General features: G+C 46.9%; 1 protein-coding gene across 2 annotated transcripts in view; it reads left to right on the plus strand.

Moving 5' to 3' along the window:
- ADARB1 (adenosine deaminase, RNA specific B1) overlaps positions 1-19,224 on the plus strand; it is a 136,676-nt gene that overhangs the window by 41,039 nt on the left and 76,413 nt on the right. Inside the window, exon 2 of one of the 2 annotated variants that reach the window (XM_023518113.1) lies at positions 9,629-9,750. The gene's annotated coding sequence lies outside the window, so the exon portion shown is untranslated. Of the gene's footprint in view, positions 1-9,562; positions 9,751-19,224 lie in introns of those variants that run through there. The other variant, XM_023518114.1, reaches the window with a different exon arrangement.

Below are 19,224 nucleotides of genomic sequence, written 5' to 3' on the forward strand. Positions count from 1 at the left end.
TTTTTTTTTTTTGTAAAGATGGGATCTTACTGTCTTGCTCAGGCTGGTCACAAACTCCTGGTCTTAAGCAATCCTCCTGCTTCAGCCTCCCAAAGTGCTAGTATTACAGGTATGAGCCACTGTGCCCAGACTGAGCTCATTTTTGTCTTATAAACAGGAGTAGTCTGAGAATTGGCCTGCTCTCCATCTTTGGTCTCAAGTGGAGCTGACCTGTGCAATCCTTGACATCCTCCCTGTGTCTGCCCTTTGCCTCAAATGCTAAGTCTTTGGAGAAAATGTCTTGCATTTCTGAGTTTCTTTTAGAAGGTTTTCTATTTTATTTAAGAAGGAAATATGCTCATTGTGGGCCATGTATATTTTACACAGATGCAAAACTAGGAAGGAAGAGACACAATTATTTCATTATCTGCAAGCAACTTTTGTTACTATTTTGTATGTTTCTTTTGTGTCTTTTTTCATATACATATATTTTGTTTGTTTTTTATCTTCTTTCCCACATGTGGTTGATACATTCTGGTTACTCTGTATTTCAGTAGGTCTGTCAGATCAGCAGGACAAGATATGTACAATTAGCATGGCAGTTGGCACCTGGAGAAGTTGTTTATATAAATATATACCATTATAATAATACAAAATTTAAAAGTAATATACATTAATTAATATACATTAATATTTTCCATGAATCAGAACTTCCACAAAGTCATGTTTTTCAGGAGAAATGGTTCATTATTTTAGTTTTCACTGTATAACAGCATTTTCATAAAAGCTTTGCTGGGGATGATCTGTGTCCGAGTCCCTGTGATGCCACAGTGAACACAACACTGTTGTCCTTGGCTGTCTTGCTCTCAGGAGGAGGGAAGCAGCTCTGTCCGGTGCGTTCTGCAGCCTGGGTCTTCTCCAGGGGCAACTCAGCTGCTGCTGGGGTGGGTCTGCAGGGGACGCTCTCTGGCTTGTGCTTGTGAACCTGTTCACTTTCCGTGCCGGTTTTTGAGGCATATAAAGTGTTCTCTGCGTATATGTAGGAAAAATATGGAAGGGTTCATACTCAATAGTTCATGTCAGCACAGACTCTGGTATTTGTGTGAAGGCTTCCTGTCACATGTATGAGGTTTCTGAGATGTCCATGCAACTTCTCCATTGTGGACACACTAGTACCTGTTATTTTTTTTTAATTCCACAGTAAAAAAAAAAGCTCTTTAAAAATTCTGACTTTATGTAACTAATTCAGCACCCATACTACTTTACAAGAGCATATTATTCTGTCTCGTAGATGCACTGCAGTTTATTTGGTGACCCTATTGATAAAGATTCCCTCTTAATTTAACTGCTAGAAAAATAACTGAGTAAAAACAAATTCCAGCCCATAAATGGGTATAAAATTCAGTTAAAGATTCCTGTTTTCTCTCCCATTCCCAGAGGCACACAGCTTGCAGTCTGGTTGAAGGCCTTTCTGCGTTACCGTGGTCCTGAGTTTCCGTGGTCCTGTTTGTCAGCTCAGGCAGGCAGTCACAGTCAGCACTGCTCCAGCTCTTAGAGTGTCTCAGAAACTTGGTGTCTCATGTTTAGGGTTATATTGACAAAGTTTAAAATACTTGTTGACTGTTTTCATCTGTATTAGGTGCTCTGTGCTTTTTCTACAAATTTAGTCTAAAAATTTTAGTATAGGAAAGCAGCATAGTATTGTGATAATATAAATAAGTTTCATTGTATAATCAAGTAGTATAAATGTAATTCCATATCACAAAACTGTCTATCAAAGGAGAATGTTCAGTTGGAAAGCCCCACTTTCTTTGTAGGTTTCTGTGCTGTTCCTAGCTCTTTCAGTTGGCCTGGTTTCCCATATCCCATGATGTTTGTTTCTTGGATTCTATTTTTGTTTTGCTGGAGCACCTCCTTAATCAGCTTCCTCATGGAATGCATGGCTGACAGATTTCTTGGGTTCTTATACGTAGTGTTCAAACATGCAATTATTTTGTTCTCATACTTGATCGACAGTTTGGCTGAGTCTGCACTTCTGTGTTCATATGATTTTTCCTTTGGAATCAGAAAATATTCTGTACTATTTTCCAGAGCCTAGTGTTGTTAATAAGAGGTCGGCTGTCAGTTGGCTCCTTGTTTTTTTGCTGATGAACCTTTTCTGCTCACTCCTCCTCTCCCTGCCTGTACGCAAGTGCTGATGATTGGATTTCTCATTATCCTGCACCCTCGGGGCTTCTCTTCTAGCCAGCCCAGCGTCCATGCCTGGATCCCCTTTTGGAGATTCTCAGTGCTTCTTTGGAGAGTAATTCTCAGGTTTCGGCCTCTTTGCTCCTTACGCTCCCTCCCCCGTCCTGTTGCTTGTCCTGCTCTTCTCAGCTGACCTGCCTTCGTCTGCCCTGCACCTGACATCCCCTTTCCCACTTGCTGCTGGTCACTTTTTAGCACCATTATGTTCATTATGTTTTAGCATCATTAGTTCACTCACTGCCAAAAGTACCTTTTCTGACATTTTGGATATCTTTTTTTTTTTTTAGCAATTTTTGTCCGGGGCTGGGTTTGAACTCGCCACCTACGGCATATAGGGCCGGAGCCCTACTCCTTTGAGCCACAGGCGCTGCCCCCTTTTCTGACATTTTGATGGAACCTTGGAAAAAAATGGAAAGACAATGCTCTGTATTTGCCCCCATTCTGAACTAAAAGCTGTTGAGATAACGGGAGAGTGGCGAGGTTCTGTGACTTGAGCACTCTCATGTGTTCTCACTGCTCAGTGGAAATGTTCCTCCGCATCCCCCGGTGTCGAGAAGCAGCTCAGAGAGCCAGCTGGTGAGTTTGTCAGCAGCATCTATAAATCCCTGTGAGACAGTCTGTACTTTACACATCATTTCATATTATAGAAGAATCTCCATAAACTTATAAATGGATGATAACTTTCTTACACTTGCCTTGATAGTGTGTTTGCAAGTCAGTTAAATTTCATATACTCTTAGCACAACATCAATAAATAAAATGTCACTACCTCAACAAATTTGTGAGAGGTTCTATATATCTGTTTTGTAAGAAAGATGAAGATGAGTTATGATATTTATAAGTCACTGAAAAATTATGGTTCAAAAAAGCTTGAACTTTCATCACTGTATAAGCAATATAAAACTAATGTGAAAATGATAAATCAAAACTAACGTCATAATTATATAAGCTTGCAACGGAAATCCATGACAAAGTAAAGCTGTCCTTGATAACAAAATGTTCTTTTCTGAGAACGAGGGTGTTGTGGACCCTGCATAGGGCATGACCAGAGCTCTATAGCTCTGCAGGGGACCCGCACTGCCTGAAACTGGGTCATACCTTTATAAACTCCAGCAACACCCCAAGTTTGGGTTATGAGCTGCAAATTGTAGTGCCCCCTTAATAGTTCACCCATAGTGACGGGTTACCATCACTCACCTTTACTTAATGAGAAAAAGAAGCCTATGAAATTTTGTTGGTTAAGCACCAGAGAAAGGGCAGGTTTGGGGTCAGGATGACTGTCAGGACAACTGACTGAACTCTCTGCTCCACAGGTCACTGTGAGATCAGAGGCTTGTGGTCTTGTGGGGTGTTGGGCCCTTTTGAGCATCTAATTAAAGCTGTGCACGTTTTCACTAGAAAAATGCACCTGGGTATGTAAACACACCGTTTTGCATATGACTTTACAGTTTTCACCAGCTTCTTGACGCCTGTTCAGGATCTCAGAACGCCCACTCTGGGTGGGAGCATGAAACACACCCACCTCTCCCCAGCACCCCCTAGAGGCCTCGTGGAGTGGAACACAGAGCAACAGGCTACACTGTCCAGGTGTCCAGAATCTTCCGAGGACGCCATTGCCAGCCACCCCGTCCACTGATGGATCTGAGCCTCATTGCTCTCCCCAGAAAGGGAAAGAGCGTGCAGAGGCTGTGGGTGCTTGGATTTATCTTCATTATTGGCAAAACATTTGGTTTCATTTTATCAGCTTGCTTGTTTCTTTTTCCCCCTCCTTTTTTAGCTGTCTTCCACAGATAGAGTGTGTATTTTGAGAAAAGTGTCAGGTTTATTGTGCTAATGGACATTTACAAAAATGCCAGTTCGAGTTATTGCAGAATCTAAGTTGAAGAACTGTTGTGTACAGCGGTCACTGTTAATATGGAGCATTGATTTATTTCCAAATACTGAGCCAACTGTACTTTGTTGATATGTATATATCCAATGTGGTGGTGAGGGACTGTGCTTTCTATATCCCTGGATTTAAACTTGCTAATTTGGGGTTAATGATTTTTATATCTGTGTTCATAGGAGTTGACCACTAGTTTCTAATTTCCCAAATATCCTTGACAGATTTTCCTACCAAGGTTTCATAAAAAAGTTGAGGATGATCCCTCTTTTTGTTCCCCAGAGTCACGTGTGTGAGGTTTGGTTTCTGCTTCATCCAGCTAGGGCTTCCGCAAACCACTTCTTTTATCTTCATTTTTTTTGGCTACAAGTTCTTTCTCTCCAGGATTACTTTCCTTCTTCTGAAACAGGCCCTTTGGGACTTCCTTAGTGGCAGACGCTCTCACGTGTGTTTTGTCTGCACACATCTTTATTTGTCTCTGCTGTGAAGAGATTGTTCTTGGGTACAAGATTCTGGATTTTCTCTGCACGTGAGGCTCTCGCCCAACTCTGCCGTCTGCTCTTCCTTGTGGCCCTGGGGCAGCTGGCTGTTGGCCTAGATTCATTTTTGTTTGCATTTGTTCTGCTGGGCGTGATTTGGGGCCCTTGTTTCTGGGAGACCCCCGTCTCGTTGTGTTTTCTGTCTCCTGGCGTCTGTGCTGCATGCCAGGAGGCCCCTCCAGTGCTGCTCTTCAGCTGTGTCTCGTTCTCTGTGAAGACACGGCCGTGGGACTTGTAACACTGCTCATTGTACTTTTACTTCTGGAAGGTCTGTTTTTTTGTACCAAGTCTGATGGATCATTCTTAGTTTTCCCACCTGTTTATCTCCCTAAGCCATTGTTTTAAATTCATATCTGGTCAGATCCAGCGAGTTGGAGGCTTTTCCCGGCTGCATTCCCTTCTCAGTGCCTGTCCACTTTGGACCTCCTTTGGTGGCTGCCTGTTCTTAGGACCAGTGAGCATCTCAGAGGAAGCTGCTGTCGAGAGTTGGGAAGAATGCTGCTTTGCCACAGCCGCTCCCATTTGTTTCCTCTTTGCTCTTGGTCATTGCCCTGAGCATACTGTGCCGTGCACTTTCTGACATGGTTATTGTCGGGAAGCAATGAGTCTGAACATACTTAACTGCACACTCATGTACTAGTTATTGATTTTATGCCTCTACAAGATAGAAAGTGAGAATATTTAGTTTTTGACAGAACAAAGTCCCAATTTCAAGTCTAATTAAATATCATTTTAAAAGGAAACAGTTGCTTCAGTTAATCAGCAGTGGTCACCAGCATGGCACAGTCAGTGCAAATAATCAGTGTACTTCAGCTGGACCCGTGACCTGCTGCTGGTACCGAGCGTGCCCATCCAGACTGGGCCTGATTCTCACTCCATCACCAGGGCATCTGAATTCCCTGTTGCTAGTTGGTTACACACCCATTATAGTCCCCTAACTTAGAGTCAGCTGCTTTCATAAGAGGATTTCCTGAGACTAGGAGCAGCCACAAAGTCTGGAAAGATGGTGGTGCTGGGTTTGCAGCTGCACTTTCAGCCCTGGGGACACTAGGAGTTGGAGGCCAGAGAGGCCACCGAGCTGATTGTCCCCCTAACTTCTGTTTTTCCCTTTCCACCTTTTTGGGCTGCCTCACTCCCTACTAATTTCATAGGACAGCTCTAGCTGGTGAGAAGAGGGACCGGATTGCCGCTCTAGGCCCACCCCTGGACCTGCTGCTCAGCCTCAGACCAGTTTCCTCGGGTTCCAGTCTCCTCTCTCCTGGGTTTCTCTCTCTTCTGTTTTGCAAGGAATATAAAACTTCTGGCTGCCTTTCCTGACTTTACTCGTAACCTTGTAACTGTTCTGCTCCTGGGGTTCATTAGCTTCTTTCTGCTATCAGAATTTCATGTAAATGGGATTGTCAGTATATTCTTTGATGTTTCTCTGATTTGTTAATATGATTACATTAATTGATTTTCATACACTGAATAACCTTTGCTTTCTCATCAACTCAGTGAGGCTTGATCACCTTTTAGAAGTATTATTTGATTGTGTTTGCTCACATTTTGTGTTGGGTATTTATTGATTGATTGGAGACTTTGCTGCCTAGGTATTACGCATGGTGCTGTCACAGGTACCTGTAAGCTCCAGGTCCTGGGCTCAAGTGATCCTTCTGTCTCAGTCTCCCGAGTAGCTGGGACTACAGGCCTGTACCACCTTGCCCAGATGATTTTTCTATTTTTTATAGAGACAGGGTCTTGATGCATTGCTCAACTTCATAGCCTCAGGCTACCAAATTACTGGATTACAGGTGTGAGCCACCGTATCCAACCTGTGCAGGATTTTTGTATCTTGTGTTTGAAAGACAAGCCTCTGCTTTTCCTTCATCATCTTCTTGACAGAAATGTTCTTGTTGAATATTAGGTTTGTCAACAATCACAAGGTCCATAAATGCAAAAGAGGAAATGAGATTTTTATTTCTTGTAAAGGGTGGCAGCCTGCAAGGGGGCGGTTCTGACAGTCTCGGAAGCCCCAGAGGGCACTTCCAGGGAGGGAGGGTGGGACAGACGCCTAAGCCCAGCAGGCTGGCGGAGTGCATGCGTCCAGCAGGGCACAGGAGGAGCGCTGAATGTTCATGAGGGTGGTCCTGATGCTGTGCGCTGCTCAGACACTGTAACATACGCCCGTGTCCACTCTGGGTGGAGGTCGCCATTTAAATGGGGTACAGTTCAGCCTTCTGCATCAAGAGGTGAAGCAGAGACACACAAGTGCACAGCCTCAGTGAAACCAGCTGAACCAGCCCACGGTCAGGGTGGAACCAGCTGAACCAGCCCACGGTCAGGGTCTCTCACTGGAGAAAGTTGCTGCCATCAGTGTCTTGTCCCATTGAGCTGTGGTTACAGCTGCTGGGATGGAGGGAGGGCATCAGCGTGTGGATGAGCTGCCCTGTTTGAACGTTGCTTATCTCAGGCAGTGCCTGTGTAGCTGCTGGAGAGGCAAGGACACCTTGTGGCAGGGGGAACAGGGCTTAACCTTTAAGTGTAGGATGCGAGGCCTGGCCTCAGGTCCTGTTTATAATTTGGTGTCTTGCTGCCACTAAGACTCCATTCTCTGATGTCTATTTTAATATTAATGCTGGTCAGTTGTGTCTCAGTTCCAAAAGGGAGGGGGTTCAGTTGGTGGGAGGGATTAGTATTTTATTTTAGTTTATAGGTTTAGGCCGAGTGTTCTTTGCATGGTGACGTTTGTTTCCTGACTCTGACTCTTTAATGTCTGTAGTTTTGTCACATTTTGTGTTTCTTCCTGAGTCAGTTTTGGATAAGTTGTATTTCTCTTGGAATTTGTTCATTATACCTAAATTTACAAACTTTGTGGAATCAAGTTCTTAATACCCTCTTATTACATGTTTAGTGTTATCAGAATTTAAAGTGATAATTCTGTTTTCGTTTACTCTTTCATCTGATGACCTATCTCAAAACTTAGTGACATAGAACAGTCACCACTTTATGATGCTCATGGCTGGCAGATCAGGGATTTGGTGTGCTGTGGTTTCCGGGACCTCAGCCAGGTTGTTTGAGTGTCTGCAGCTCTACTGCTGCTGTGGGCTGGGTTCCTTGCTCTTCTCAGCATCCTGTCCAAGAAGGTGTCTTGGTGACAGGCTGGCTGGCGTCTTTCTCTCTGCAGCTGCCCCACGTGGCTAGCACTGTCCTCTTCACAGTGTATCTGAGCTGGCTTCCCCAGGGAGGGTGTTCCAAGAGATAGCAAGTTGAAGCCCACATCCCTGGAAGTGCCACAGCCACTCCAGTGAATGGACCAGCGTGGTCACCTGGCCTGCTAGGACTCACAGGGCATGAGAAGGACCCTCTGCTCAAGGATAACAGAGTCTCAGCCTTGTGACTGCCAGTCCTCCCTGCCCTTTCAATTCTGAGGCTGATTATGTTGGGCTTTTTCCTCTATGAGCTCCCGTTATTCTCACCAGAGATCACTGGTTCACTGCATGTCTCCGCAGAGAACCAACATTTATCTTTGTGTCCCTGTGATTATGTCTGATTAATACAAGTTTAATTTTTTATTATTTTCTCTCTTTATTTTTCTTAGGGCTTATTTTGTTCTTTTACTGACTTACTGAGGTGGGTGCAAGCTCAGAGCTGCACCTTTCCCTGGGGTGCGGGCTTTGGCTGCACGCCATGTCATCTGACATGTGATCTTTTCTGCGTTTAATTTCTAAATATTTTCCATTTTCTACTGTTGTTATTTCTTTTGTCTGTACATTATTTAGAAGTATGCTGCTTAACTCTCAAACGTATGGGGGTTTCTAGCTACACCTGAGCTATTAGTTTCTAGGCTTGTTGAGCTGTAGTCAGAGAACCAGCCCTGTCTGATCTCACGAATTTGACGTGTGTGGAGATTGGCTTTATGGGTGGAACATGGTCTGTTTTATGTAATGGCTGAAGTGTCCTTGAAAAGGTGATGCAGGATGTTCTCTTGGAAGCAGGTCCTCCATGTGGTGCTGTGCAGCTTGTTACTGGGATGCTCAGCTCTTTGTGCCATTACTTGTGTGTTTTGTGAGCTGCTGTCTGTCCCTCCATGGGGAAGAGTCTCCTGCATCTTTGACCACCTTTCTTGCACCCTGCCTGTGATTTCAGTCCCAGGGCTGTGTGCTGTATACCTGCTCCTCCAGGTAACCCACACGGCACCGACTGCGGTGGGTGCTCCCCATGCCCTTCCTGGAGCAGGCCTGGAAGGGTTTAGTCGCAGCTCCAGTCCCAGGGCCATGGAGCCACAGCACAAGGAGGGTGGGTGGGAAATAATGAAGGCTCTTAGCACCCCAGCGCAAATGTGCTCGAACTAGGGTTACTGGTGATTGTTCTAACACTGCATGTTTAACCTACCCCTTCTGTTGGATATCAGTTTGCTTTGAAGGAGAAAATCTTAACATGACATGTTGAGGTTTGTGAGCACATTCTCATGTTGAAACATTCTGTTCAGCCGCTTACTAGTTGAGCATGTTTTCACTCCAAGTGGGAAGGACGTAGATGGGTTTTGTAGCCTCCGCCTCTGGAAGCTTGGTGGCCGGTCACCTCTGAGCCTGGGCTGAGCAGGGCAGGAGGGCGTGCGTTCCCTCTCTGCCCTCACATTTACACACAGGGCATGGTGTGTGTATGCTTCATTTTAAAGATAAATAGATCCAGAATTCTTCCTGAGAATTCTTTCTGTAGGATGTGGCTTGGTGGTCATTTGCCCTAGTGTTGAACTGGCCATGACCTGACTGTGGACTTAAGTGTGTGGCTCCCTGCTGTGGGCAGGGGAAAGGAGGGTGGGATTGAGTATTGTGTATCCCCTTAAAAATTCATAAGAATACATTAAAAATAACTTAAACTTGTATTTAGGAAGAAGACTTTTAATTAAAAGTATATTGTTGAGAGTTCACTTCTGAAATGATGAAAAAGCTTTTAATATTAAATTAAACGAATATAAGTAATTGAATCTTCTTATTCACAGAGAAGTCTCTCTAGTGGGCGCAGAGGACAGTCTGCCTGGCCAGAGGCGTGGTCCTGGTCACTGTTTTAGTTCTGCTCACACTGAAAGATCAGAGGAAAAATAACAACTAAACAGATTTCAAGGTAAGTAAAAATCTAATGAAATCTTACTGATTAAAAAATGACTTTTGCTTGTTGTAAACTGTTTAATTAGGCCTTTTGGCTTACCTTTTTAAAAAGAATTTTATTGAATAATTTCCGGCTCAGATTATTCTGAACCAGTAGTTAGTTCAGTTATGATCTTGCTGTGGTCTCAGATTACCTGTGAGTCTCTGTGGCCATTTCTGGAGAGATGTCCAGCCACTCTCTTTGGGGACAGGTCACGTTTATGGGTCAGGGCATTGTGTCAGGCACCAGGCTAGACTTGGGGAGAGCTCTTACCATCAGTTATTCTCTTTGAAAGGCTAAAATAAATTTTCTTTAGTACTTAACTTTTGGTGACAGTTACATGATTCAGTATTTCCTTTTGAAGAAGTTGAGATGACTATTAATATCCTAGTAAAGAGGGTGGTGCCTGTGGCTCAAAGGAGTAGGGCGCCAGCCCCATATACTGGAGGTGGTGGGTTCAGACCCAGCCCTGGCTAAAAACTGGAAAAAAAAAAAAATCCTCGTAAAGTCAGTGTGATAACAGGTTAATTTATCGATGGTCCAGCAGGGGTGTCCAACGTGCAGCCTGTGGGCCGCATGCAAATTATTGAGGACTCGTCTGCTCATCTGTGGTGTCAGGTATCATGGAAAGTAGCACAGACTTTTTTTTTCCCCTCAGCTTTTCTAAGTGTTTGTATATTTAATGTGTGGCCCAAGACAATTCTTTTTTCCCCAATATGGAGCAGAGAAGAAAAAAGGTTGGATACCCCCGGAAAGGGTGACTAGAAAGTCAAGTCTTAAATTTCCAGGGATGCTTTCTCTTGGGTTTGGATGAGTGAGAAGAAGAGAATGCTGTCAGAGGGCAGGTGCATGCTCACAGCATTCAGGTGTGTTTCTCTGCTGGTCGCCCACTAGCTGGTCCAGGGGTGTAGCGTGCCTATTGGTCTTGGGTGCATCCAGGTGCAGCAAAGACCAGAGCTCACTTGGCAGCTTACGTGTGAGTGGCTTGGTGGACGTTGAAGGAGAGGATGGCTGTGCTGCCAACTTGGGAGTCCTTGGGCAGCACTTAGTGCCTTGGGGCCAGGGGAGGTCTCCTGGGGTGCAGGCCTGGACAGCCAGGAGCAGCTGGAGGCCCCACTGAAAGGTTGCCGTCTTTGGGAGTAGAGATGCACCCACATCTGACCACTCAGTTTAGGGTCTGTGCCAGGAGAGGCTCTGCTTGTCATTTCTGCATCCGTCAATGCCAGCAGTTGAAGGTTCCTGACTCCCCAGTGAGAATTTGTTTTGTTTTGTCTTCAGCTGATGCTTTTTATTTTTTGCTCATGGGCTGTCAGAGCATAGGAAGGGCAAAATCACAGTTGCTTTTACCATTGCTTGTGCCGTGAGATGGAATTTTATTTTCAGTTGCAGCCCTTCAAGCTCAGTTGGTGATGGGAAATCAGTTTCTCCACAGCCAAAGGTTATCAAAAGGCAGTGAGAAATCAGAGCTGGACGGCAGCTGACAGAGACATCACAGCTTCTTGTTGCTAAGGGAGGTGTCATTTATGAGCACCTATTTTTAACATGCAAGTACAGCATTGTATTAATTATGCTGTCCGTGTGAATAGCAAGTATTTTTATATACTGTAAGCATGCATTGGAGGAATAAGTTATTTATGATCCTTTGCACAAATAAATTGTTCTTAAAGGCATAGGAAAAATAATCAGGCCAGAAGGAGGTTTCTAACACATGTGCTGAGAAAGCAGAACTAAAGGGCTGGGAATGATAAAATATTACATTATGAGTCATCTCTCCTCCTACTGATTCTGTGTTCATAAACGTTAGCTGTAGAATAGAAATTTTGTATTTATTTTCTTTCATAAAAAGAAAGCTAATTTTGGCAACAAATAGTTTGGTTTATTATTATTTTCCTTTTCCTGGGTGTTTTGAAATAAAAAATAAGTAAACATGAAAGATTTTGGCTAAAACAACGTCTCTCTCAGCGGCAGTGCGGCTTGTCCTTGCCACACCACGCATCTGACTTCTCCCCTGGCGTCTTTTTTGGGTCCTGCATTAGCGCTGACTGTGCAGTGAGACTGCAGTTAGCACTGTAGGTGTGGGGCTTTATTTTTAGTTTCAGGCAGGCTGGCTGTTTTTGCTGTTCTTACTTCTTGAAGAGACTGAAGTTCTTCCTTGTGTCTTGACACATGAGCTTATCTCCTGAGTCTGGAGCATCCTGGGTGGACTCGGTAGCATTCTAGATACTGCTCAGCAGCTCAAATGTTGAAAAGGCCCCAAAGAGACCTGGCCCCTGTTGAAATTGAGAAGCTATTCTCATCTGACTCATTGCCACCATGTACCAGACACTCTCTTTATAACAAGTATTCCCTCCCCTTTTCATTTTAAAATGAACGTCATAGAAGATACTACCTTATAAGTAATTATAGACGTGTACAAGGTTGGATGAGTTTGCGAACTCATCCTGGAAACAGTGCTGCACATCTCCTTGATGAATATCACCACAGCGACCTTGCGGGTGGCCTTTCCTTGGCCATCTGGTGACCATAATGATATTCAGCAATGAGGTACGTGGCACCTTTTCTAGGATGATTTTGTAAACATAACTGACCTCATATAAAACAGTATCATGCCAAAATATATTAATAATATAAAATGAAATTAGAAGTTCATAATACTTCTTATGTCACTGTGTAAACACTGAGGTCACACCCACTGCCCCCTCTGGGCACTACCGCTGCCCTATTCTGTGAACAGCTGGCCTGGCCCAGCCCCTGGGCAGGCTGGAGCAGGAGAAGCAGTAGCATGGAGCCCAGTGCTAAGAAGCAGCTGTGTCTTGAGGGGCTGGTGCTTTCCAGGAGGCTGTTATTCAAGGCTTATACAGCAATGTGGGCACTTTCCCTGGGGGGTCCTGGTGCTGCCTGCTGTCGTCCTGTCTGGTGGGGTCCTGGTGAGTAACTCCGTGGCCTTGGGCAGGGCTCCTTTGAGGTGTGAGGGTCGTGGAGGTGAGCAGTCTGGGAGAACTGTCAGACCAACAGAGGCTGTTAAGTAAAGTGGATTGTTACAGTGGCACTGAATTCTAAATCCTCAAAATCGTGGCAAAAAAATTGATGTATTTTCCTCTTTAAAGTGATTTATTAGCTAGAATAATCTATTGAGCAAAGGTGATGCCTTCGTATGTGAGTATTCCAGAAGATTACTGAAATAAGATAAAACTTTGGCTGAAAATGAGAAGTTCCTTTCAATATATTCTGGTGTGAGTCACGAGAAGGCTTGTCTTGTGGTGTTTCTCCTGATTCACTTGCTTCAGCTTGAGAGATGTTAGTGCACATCTGGCGTCCTTCTGTGGGCTCAGCAGGTGGGAACAGCCGCCAAGGCCGAGTTTGTGTGTGTCTGAAGCCTTGCGAGGAGCTAGGATGGCTTTTCTAGCAGGCTCTGTCATTCCCCAGAGTTTTAAAATCCTTCCTATTTGTTCTTCTATGCGGTAACTGGGGAGCCAGACCCAAGAAATGCCTCCCCACCAGGTTCTGCCTGCAGTCTCCACACTTGTGGATGAACCTCTCAATTGAGCCCGTCAGAGTCTCCAGAGCAGACACAACCCTGGGTGAGGGGCTCGTTTACAAATGGAACTTTACCCTGGAAGTGATAACAATGTAACCTAAAAATTGTACCCTCATATTAATTTGGAAAAATAAAAAAATGCTAAAAGAAATAAATCTGCAGAACAGGCCCAGGTCCCCAGTGCTCAGCAGGTGTGGCTGCACGTGTGGCCCAGACTGGGTGGCCGCAGTGGGAAGGGGATTCGTTTTCAAGAGCAACACTCCAGATGTGGGTTTGGTTGCACAGTCTTTTTGTCCAGTTATGTCCAAGTAAAATGACAGATTCTCCCCAAACCTGTGCAGTAAACTGCGTGTCAGTATAGTCTCAGCATGTTGTGTCTGTCCAGAATTTTGGAAGGTTAGGAGAGGATGATGCCATGGAAGCGGTGACTCACTGCCACTTTGTAGGCGGAGACTTCCAGACTGAGCGCCAGAGAGGGGTAAAGGAGAAGTGGAAGATGTCCTTGTGCACACTAGAAAATGATGATATTACAGGAGGCAGGGCCACGGCTAGCGTCCCGGCCAGCTCCTCAAGTCCTGCTCACTTCCTGTCTCCTAGATTGTGGATCATTAGTTTCCACAGTCATGTGCTTCTGGCCTACAGTCCTGGTGATCTGTACTCATCTCCCTGGTAGAACTGGTTAGTTGTCTCCAGGGTCAGCTCAGATCCAGATCGCCAGGCCCTGATTCTGTTCTTTGACATGTCAGCAGCTGAGGCTCTGACCTGTGTGTGCCCTCTGCACACACCTACTGCTCCTGCCCCGTGGCCCTCTCTACAACATGGCAGTTTGCTTCTCAAGGCCTGCGGGCAGGGTCTTCTCCGCTGTCCACCTCTCCCAACTTTTCCTGTCCTGCAGAGGCTTACCTGGTCAGACCCACTAGGACAGTCTCCCTCTCAATGAACTCAAAGTCAGCTGATTAAGGACCTTAACTGTACAATTTGTACAACTCCTTCCCCTTTCCCTTATGTGGCAGAACAGCCCAAGTGTCCACCAGGTCCCCCTGCCCCAACCTCCTGCACAGGAAGGGATTTTACAAGGCGTGTGCGCTGGGGGCAGGATGCCAGCTCCACACAGACCAGGAGAAGGATTTGTCACACCTGTGCCTGACAGTGCACTTGGTGAAGGGGGGTGCCTGGAGGGGCATCTGACAGACAGAGGCCTGGCCTGGTCTCTAGAGCTCATAATGCATGAAGTCTCCCAGGGGCTCAAGGCAGGACAGTGGATGTGGGGCAGACACTTGCACAGAAGTGGACTCTAAATGGCTGAGAAGCACATGCTCACGTGCTGAGCAAACCTCAAGGACCTCCTGGGGGGCTGGAACCCAAGAGTGAGGAGGGTGCAGAGATGAGTAGGTCTTGCTGTGAAGGCCACAGTGGGAGCCACAGATGTGGCGGGCCCTGAGCACTGGCCACACATGCCCCTGAGGCCGGTGAGCCCACAGTTTGGGCAGAGCCTTCCCTAAGCAGGGTGGGGGTGTTCTGGACCTGAGAGCTAAGAATGGCTCTGACATTTTTAAGCAGTTGTAAAACAAACAGAAACAAAAGAATGTGCAGAGGAGACTTACCTGTTGCCCACAAAGCCCAAGATGCAGAAGGATGCAGACCTGCTCCCAGGCTACACTGCGGGGCCTGGTCTGGGCGCCTTCTTCTGCCCACTCTGGAATTAGAAGATCTCAAGAGTTTCCAGATCCCAAAGGGGATTGGCCACTGCTGTGTTCCAACTCCCAGGGAGGAGTGACCCCTCCTTTGTGCATCTGTGCAGAGGGCTCATGGCCACTGTCTGCTCTCTGCTGCTTCTGAGGTCCCTGTGGTGTGATGTGGACCCTGGGGGACAGACAGCCATAAATAGGTAGAGAAAGTGACAGGTAATCTCCAGCTGAGTAACCCAAAGTAGCTCCTAGTGAGGCAGAAAGCCTCGAAGCATCAGCAGCTAACTTAGAGCAATAGCAGAAAGTCCTAAGGAGGGAGCCAGAACACAACAGTGAGCCTGCCCTGCCCGTCCCCAAGTTCATTAGATAAACTGCAGAAAAGCTTGAGTGTACTGGAGGTCAGAGGTGGCCCCCATGGCTCCTTAGGGTGGGGGGAGGATGAGCACTGTCTTTTGTCCAAAGACTCTTTACTTTGAGAGGCCCCAGCAGCAGTGGAATGAGGGAGCACCAGGCTGGGGCCTGGGGACTCCCCAACATGCCACGAAGGCCCTTGTCCCTCTGCTCACCCTTGGCCCAAGTACAGAGTGGCTGGTCGCAACCCCCAGTTGGCAGGAGGCCAGAACCAGTTCACTTTCTCTCCTGCTTTCCAACTCTCCCTGTCCCAGCTGTCCTGGCTCTGGCTTCCTGCACACTCCTGTGTCTGAGGGACCGAGGGGCACAATTACATGTCAGTCTTCAGCGTGTTCTGCAGACATGGATGGTGTGTGCCTTGACTCTGTTCTTCTCGGGTCTGGCATCCTGCAGCCCTCCTGAGGCAATGGGGAGAGGCTGCGGACATTAGATTTGGGGGGACAGCATACAGTGGCACAGACAAGTGCAGCTCCTGTGGGCTGTGAGGTCCTGGTCTTGCATTTGTCACACAGGCCTGGGGCAGTGCTCAGGAGGGACGGGTCTAACATCCTGGGCTCCTCCATTTCTGTATCTGAAAATGGTGTGCAGCCCTGTGGGTCTGGTGGAGCCTGGGGACACAGCTGGGACAGACAGGTCTGTGGTGACAGCTGGTGAAGGAGAGGGCAGGAGAGCTGCCACTGCCAGGTGGCATTTGCCATGAGGGGCAGAAGATCATACCAGAGGGGGTCCCCACGCCTGGGGGTCCTCACACCCAGAGGAGGTCCTCACACCTGGGGGCCCCCATACCTAGAGGTCACCACACCTAGGGGTCCTCACACCCAGAGGGAGTCCCCATGGGTGAGGGTCCTCACACCCAGAGGAGGTCCTCACACCTGGGGGCCCCCACACCTAGAGGTCCTCACACCCAGAGGGGGTCACCAGACCCAAGGGTCATCACACTCAGAGGGAGTTCCCATGGGTGAGGGGCCTCACACCCAGAGGAGATCCTTACACCTGGGGACCCCCACACACTGGAGGTCACCACACCTAGGGGTCATCACACCCAGAGGGAATCCCCATGGGTGAGGGTCCTTATACCAGAGGAGGTCCTCACACCCAGAGGAGGTCCCCACACCTGGGTCTTCACACCCAGAGGGGGTCCTCACACCTGAGGGTCCCACATCCAGAGGACAGTCATCACACCCAGATAGAGTTCCCACATCTAGAGGGGATCACCACAGTGGAGGAGCCCACACCCAGAGAGGGGTCACCATATCTGGGGAGCCCCATGCCCAGAGAGGGTCACCACACCAGAGCAGATTTCCACGGGCCTGGGCGCAGAGGAAAGCTACCTCCAGCCGGTGTCCACAGTGTCTGGGGGAAGCTGGTAGATATAGAACACAGGAGATTTGGGATTTTTTTTTCCATTTAAACACTTAGAAATGATCAAAATAAAGCATCAAGTTTGAAAAATTTTTAAAAAGTGGTTAGATTGTCAATTTGTGTGTTTTGTAGTTTTAAGTTTCCAACATAGTAAACAGCCACAAAACTATGACTTGAAGAAAAGAAAATTCAACAAAATATTGATTTTCAGGTATAAAATAAATACCAGAAGTTTTTAGGAGTTGATTGGTAATTTTTTTACCTGTTTCATGCTCTGACCATGACTAAATTTAACATAAAGAATCAAGAGACCTTTATGACCAGCGTGTAAAAAGAAAGAAATTAGAAGATTCATTTGCAGGTTCAGAAAACCTGACTTTACTGCTTTTCAGTGTTTCCTGAGTGCTTTTCTCCATGCAGGGACTTGGAGAGGTGCAGGAGTGCCCTCTTGTGGACACATTCCTTCTGCACGGGACCTTGGTGCTGAAGTCCCCACTGGCCTGGTGTTGCATGTTCTTAACTCCACTGTGGCCTGATGACTCACCTTCTGAAACTCACTATGGCCATGCCCAGGCTGGTGCAGGCCACTGGCTGCCTTTCTTTGCTCTGATGTCATGTGTGTGACCATCTGGGCATGGGCTGAGCTGTACTGGGTGGTTTATCTGTGGCTCTGTGTGTTCATGCCATCATGAGAGGGCCAGGTACATTGGTCACATTTAAAAGAATAAACGTACAGTGTCTCCTTAGAGCAGTGGTTCTCAATCTTTCTAATGCTGCGACCTTTTAATTCAGTTCCTCATGTTGTAGTGACCCCCCAACCATAAAATTATTTTTGTTGCTACTTCATAACTGTAATTTTGCTACTGTTATGAATTGTAATGTAAATATCTGATATGCAGGAGACCCCCATGGGGTTGTGACCCACAGGTTGAGAACCACTGTTCCAGCTAGTGATGTTGTCAAGGATGAGCCACGTGATTTAAGAGGCCCTTGTCCTCCTTAGGGGTGTCACTTTTGACAAGTTTTAGATGATTGTACTTCTGCATTAATTAGTATCAGGATCAGCTGCAAGTCTCCTAGACACTACATAGTAGGGGCTTAAGCAAGAGGAAGGGCACTTTCCATGTCAGGGTGCACCTGGGCTGTCAGGGCGGGCGGCTGCAGTGACTTGCTGAGGGCTTGCTCTGCCCTGCGCTGGCCGCACGTGAACTCACCCACAGGTGGGCGTGTGCTTGTGGGCTCCTGAGGGGGTTGCCCAGAGCGACCACGTCTGTCCCTTTTGGACAATCACTGCCTGTGACAGGGGAGGCTGCACACTTCATTCTCCATGGGAGCCGAGTGCTTGGCCACAGGCACGAGAAGGGAGGGTGGGTGTGGGGCATAGAGGAAACCTCTGCGCACTTACCGATTCTAAACACTGCCAACGCTGTTTCTGATTTGTAATCTTTCGACAGTATCTGTTGACTTGTAGTTCACATAGAGGATTTAGTTCACTTGAATTTCCCCTACCTTCCCTTCTTTCCTTGTGACCTTTAGGAATGTTTTTGGCTGAGAATAATGGAAAACATGATGTGCAGTATCTTAAACAACAGTGGGTTTATTCACTTACTTGTTACATAATAAGTGCCCCAAAGGTAGAGTCTGCTGGCGCTGTCAGCTCAGCCACGTCAGGGCTCCAGGTCAGTATCTCCACAGCTCATCACCATCCCCTCCTGGTGGCAGTGGGGCCGCTGCCACTCCTGGTGTCACATGTGCAGGAACCACTGAAGAGGGGCAGACAGTGCCCCTCATATTTGTCACTGTCATCAGAGATACTCCAGAAGCCTCAGAATATTGCTCTTATGTCTTATTGGCTAGAACTGTGTCTCATGGCTGCTGAAGTGATCAGGTCGACTGAGGAGACAGGTCTTTCACTCTGCCTGGCACAGGGCAGGGGACAGGGCCTGGGCACCAGTGCTGGGTCGGGCTGCTGAAACTGGTGACCTTAGGAGCTGTGAGCGGCCCACCTGCTCCATGTCCCATGGGTGCTGGCCAGGCTCTGGACTCCCCTCAGAGAGAGAGGGGGCAGAGGTGCTACCCAACCCTCCCCCTCATTATGAAAGCAGAAAATCTTGTTTTCTGTTCTGTAACCATGGTTCAATCCAAGTTCCAAATCCGTAAGTGGCATTTATGTGATTATGATAATTGCTGAAAGTCATGCCACATTTTAATTTACTTTATAATTGAATTGTGCTTTTGAGGGTTCAGTTTCCTCTTTGCTCTTTTTCCTGCATTCTCACATGGCAGGAAGAGTCCTAGCAGGGTGGAGACTGGTGTTGAGTTTGGACCCCACCCTCCCTGGACAGCCCCGTGCCCTGGGGCAGGTTGCCCAGCTTCTCAGTGAAGCCGTGACCGTGCCCTATTGGGATGCCAGTGAGGGACCTGTGAGCCTGTGCCCTGTTGGGATGCCAG

Source organism: Otolemur garnettii, unplaced genomic scaffold (genome assembly GCF_000181295.1).
Source record: "Otolemur garnettii isolate 467f Iridium unplaced genomic scaffold, OtoGar3 scaffold00128, whole genome shotgun sequence".
Taxonomy (NCBI): domain Eukaryota; kingdom Metazoa; phylum Chordata; class Mammalia; order Primates; family Galagidae; genus Otolemur; species Otolemur garnettii.